Consider the following 5,214-nt stretch of genomic DNA (forward strand, 5'->3'; position numbering starts at 1 on the left):
ACAAGGAGGATTCTGATGGTGAGGTGGTTTGTTTAAGTCAGGCACCCGGGGAGACACCTGTTGTCCGTGGGAGGAATATGGCCATTGACATGCCTGGTGAAAATACCAAAAAAATCAGCTCTTCGTGTGGAAGTAAAGAAGTGGTGACCTGGCGAATCTGCTATCCAGAAGGGAAATGTTCTGGATATTCCAATTGAAGACGATGCATCCGACTGGTTTCAATGAAAGCTATGAAATTTCTCCTTTTCTTTGAACTCTGATTTCTTGTCAACCCCCCCCCCTCCCCCCCTTTACAATAAACACTGTGGTGTTTGGGTATGGCGCTTTATTCTTATTCCTAGGTTATATTTCAGTTGTGAAAAACCTCTGGTGAACTAGTGCTAAGTAGACTACAGCCATACCAAAATGGAACGCCCACTCTCGTCCGATCGTGGAAGCTAAGCATTTTTATGGGCCTGGCCAGTATCAAGGAGGGGGACCTCCGGAGAAGACTAGGTGCTGTAGAAACAGTGCATGCACATGAGAGTTCCTAAACCAGTGAAACAACTGTAAACCAAATATTATATCACCACTCACTCACACAACCCCTAAACACTTCTGGCCTTCACCATTTTCCTATGAAGTATGGATATAATCTAATGCACAAGACACATCAACGTAGCACTCACACTCTTGTATAATTATTAAGCAACTTAGCACAGGCACTTTATTTATTTATGCACTTTATTAATGTATTTTATTAATACCTTTTATTAATATTTATTTAATAATATTTATTAATTAGTTATATAATTCTCTAAATAGAAATTAATACATATCTGGTTATAAATAAGTCGGTCATGATCTTTTGGTAATTTCAATTTTATTTCCTCCATACAAATTAATACATATCTGGTTATTAATAAGCCTGTCATGATTTCTCGGTAATGTATATATATTTTGTATTTTTATTTCCTCCATATGTTTTCCGGAACAACAAACCATATATCCATATATGATCCAAATGAAGAAGTCACACATAATATTCCCATATAATGAATTTGACATTGGGACCCACTATTGAAAAAGTGCTGCCAGAAACACCATATGCGGTTCACGTGCGTCTCAAGACTAAACCCCGGATATCATCCACTGAATGTAATCCCTAAAGGAAGTGACGTGCGGCCTAACAGAGGAGTTCCGATTTCAGCACGCTCTCCACGGCACACAGAGCTTCCGGGTTCACACACGTGATGTAATGACGCGGACGTGGCGTCTGACGGAATTAACGTGACTTCATTGACGTGCTACCAAGTGTGGAAGCGGGCGCATGCGCAGAGGAGCCCGTTTGTGACTTCCTGACACCTGAGTATGAACTTAAAAGCGGACGCAAGAGCAGTAGAGCCCGCCGTACCACCGGAAGTGGGGCGGAAGTACCTGCTGCCAGTACATTGTAAATAATCAATTCACCTACACTCACTAAACTACTCGTTTTTGAAATATGTGATAAGGATCAGCTTTGTTTAGAGACATTTGTATTACTGATATACAAATTATTTAAATGTGAAAAACACTAAGATTTCTGTTCTCCCTAAACATCACTGTGGGAGGAAGTGATGTCACACATAGTCTTCTAATTGACAGAGGTATAAATACGAGCCCTGTCCCAGTACCACACTACCCTTGATGAAGTCCTGAAGGACGAAACGCGTTGGGCATTCCATGATCTTTCCCAGACCAACCTCCTGAACCTAAGATAAGCACTTTTTACACATTTACTACAAACCAATGTGTACCTTGTACTTTTAGATTTTTTCTTCTCTTTTAACCATATTTTTGTTCACATTTTTTATGAATTCTTATGCTTAAGCATGTTTTCTTAAACTAAAGTATATCAGTGTTTTTTAATCGTGTAAAATAAATATGCTTTTACTTTCTATATAAAAAATCTTTTTACGTTTCTTTACTATAGACACCATTGGTCGCTTGTGCCCATATTCTTGGTTTCTATATATATATATATATATATATATATTAGTGATGAGCGGGTTCGGTTTCCGAACTTCACCCTTTTTACACGGGTCCGAGCCATACTCGGATTCTCCCGTATGGCTCGGGTAACCCGAGCGCGCCCGAACGTCATCATCCCGCTGTCGGATTCTCGCGAGATTCGGATTCTATATAAGCAGCCATGCGTCGCCGCCATTTTCACTCGGGCATTGGAAATGTTAGGGAGAGGACGTTGCTGGCGTCCTCTCCGTTATTGTTGAACTTGATTGTGCTGTGCACTATTGCTTAATTGTGGGGAGGGCTGGGGAGCAGCTGTATATAGGAGGAGTACAGTGCAGAGTTTTGCTGATCAGTGACCACCAGTTATCCGTTCTCTGCCTGAAAAAAACGCTCCATATCTGTGCTCAGTGTGCTGCATATATCTGTGCTCACACTGCTTAATTGTGGGGACTGGGGAGCAGCTGTATTATATAGCAGGAGTACAGTGCAGAGTTTTGCTGACAGTGACCACCAGTATACGTTGTCTGCCTGAAAAACACTCCATATCTGTGCTCAGTGTGCTGCTTTATTGTGGGGACTGGGGACCACCAGTATAATATTATATAGGAGGAGTACAGTGCAGAGTTTTGCTGACCAGTGACCACCAGTATATAATATATAGCATTACGGTACAGTAGGCCACTGCTGTACCTACCTCTGTGTCATCATTATGTATACTATCCATCTACATTCTATACCTGTGGTGCATTTTAGTTTTGCAGTTTGCTGACACAGTGACCACCAGTATACTATATATAGCAGTACGGAAGGCCACTGCTGTACCTACCTCTGTGTCGTCATTCATTAAGTATACTATCCATCTACATTCTATACCTGTGGTGCATTTTAGTTTTGCAGTTTGCTGACACAGTGACCACCAGTATATATAGCAGTACGGTACGGAAGGCCACTGCTGTACCTACCTCTGTGTCGTCATTCATTAAGTATACTATCCATCTACATTCTATACCTGTGGTGCATTTTAGTTTTGCAGTTTGCTGACACAGTGACCACCAGTATACTATATATAGCAGTACGGAAGGCCACTGCTGTACCTACCTCTGTGTCGTCATTCATTAAGTATACTATCCATCTACATTCTATACCTGTGGTGCATTTTAGTTTTGCAGTTTGCTGACACAGTGACCACCAGTATACTATATATAGCAGTACGGTACGGAAGGCCACTGCTGTACCTACCTCTGTGTCGTCATTCATTAAGTATACTATCCATCTACATTCTATACCTGTGGTGCATTTTAGTTTTGCAGTTTGCTGACACAGTGACCACCAGTATACTATATATAGCAGTACGGAAGGCCACTGCTGTACCTACCTCTGTGTCGTCATTCATTAAGTATACTATCCATCTACATTCTATACCTGTGGTGCATTTTAGTTTTGCAGTTTGCTGACACAGTGACCACCAGTATACTATATATAGCAGTACGGAAGGCCACTGCTGTACCTACCTCTGTGTCGTCATCCATTAAGTATACTATCCATCTACATTCTATACCTGTGGTGCATTTTAGTTTTGCAGTTTGCTGACACAGTGACCACCAGTATACTATATATAGCAGTACGGATGGCCACTGCTGTACCTACCTCTGTGTCGTCATTCATTAAGTATACTATCCATCTATATTCTATACCTGTGGTGCATTTTAGTTTTGCAGTTTGCTGACACAGTGACCACCAGTATACTATATATAGCAGTACGGAAGGCCACTGCTGTACCTACCTCTGTGTCGTCATTCATTAAGTATACTATCCATCTACATTCTATACCTGTGGTGCATTTTAGTTTTGCAGTTTGCTGACACAGTGACCACCAGTATACTATATATAGCAGTACGGTACGGAAGGTCACTGCTGTACCTACCTCTGTGTCGTCATTAAGTATACTATCCATCTACATTCTAGACCTGTGGTGCATTTTAGTTTTGCAGTTTGCTGACACAGTGACCACCAGTATACTATATATAGCAGTACGGAAGGCCACTGCTGTACCTACCTCTGTGTCGTCATTCATTAAGTATACTATCCATCTATATTCTATACCTGTGGTGCATTTTAGTTTTGCAGTTTGCTGACACAGTGACCACCAGTATACTATATATAGCAGTACGGAAGGCCACTGCTGTACCTACCTCTGTGTCGTCATTCATTAAGTATACTATCCATCTACATTCTATACCTGTGGTGCATTTTAGTTTTGCAGTTTGCTGACACAGTGACCACCAGTATACTATATATAGCAGAACGGAAGGCCACTGCTGTGCCTACCTCTGTGTCGTCATTCATTAAGTATACTATCCATCTACATTCTATACCTGTGGTGCATCTTAGTTTTGCAGTTTGCTGACACAGTGACCACCAGTATATATAGCAGTACGGTACGGAAGGCCACTGCTGTACCTACCTCTGTGTCGTCATTCATTAAGTATACTATCCATCTACATTCTATACCTGTGGTGCATTTTAGTTTTGCAGTTTGCTGACACAGTGACCACCAGTATACTATATATAGCAGTACGGAAGGCCACTGCTGTACCTACCTCTGTGTCGTCATTCATTAAGTATACTATCCATCTACATTCTATACCTGTGGTGCATTTTAGTTTTGCAGTTTGCTGACACAGTGACCACCAGTATACTATATATAGCAGTACGGTACGGAAGGCCACTGCTGTACCTACCTCTGTGTCGTCATTCATTAAGTATACTATCCATCTACATTCTATACCTGTGGTGCATTTTAGTTTTGCAGTTTGCTGACACAGTGACCACCAGTATACTATATATAGCAGTACGGAAGGCCACTGCTGTACCTACCTCTGTGTCGTCATTCATTAAGTATACTATCCATCTACATTCTATACCTGTGGTGCATTTTAGTTTTGCAGTTTGCTGACACAGTGACCACCAGTATACTATATATAGCAGTACGGAAGGCCACTGCTGTACCTACCTCTGTGTCGTCATCCATTAAGTATACTATCCATCTACATTCTATACCTGTGGTGCATTTTAGTTTTGCAGTTTGCTGACACAGTGACCACCAGTATACTATATATAGCAGTACGGATGGCCACTGCTGTACCTACCTCTGTGTCGTCATTCATTAAGTATACTATCCATCTACATTCTATACCTGTGGTGCATTTTAGTTTTGCAGTTTGC

General features: G+C 41.4%; 1 pseudogene; it reads left to right on the forward strand.

Moving 5' to 3' along the window:
- Positions 1–387: 387 nt before the first annotated feature.
- On the forward strand, positions 388–507 carry LOC134967208 (5S ribosomal RNA; annotated as a pseudogene).
- Positions 508–5,214: the final 4,707 nt, after the last annotated feature.

This window comes from Pseudophryne corroboree, chromosome 10 (assembly GCF_028390025.1).
Source record: "Pseudophryne corroboree isolate aPseCor3 chromosome 10, aPseCor3.hap2, whole genome shotgun sequence".
Lineage (NCBI taxonomy): Eukaryota > Metazoa > Chordata > Amphibia > Anura > Myobatrachidae > Pseudophryne > Pseudophryne corroboree.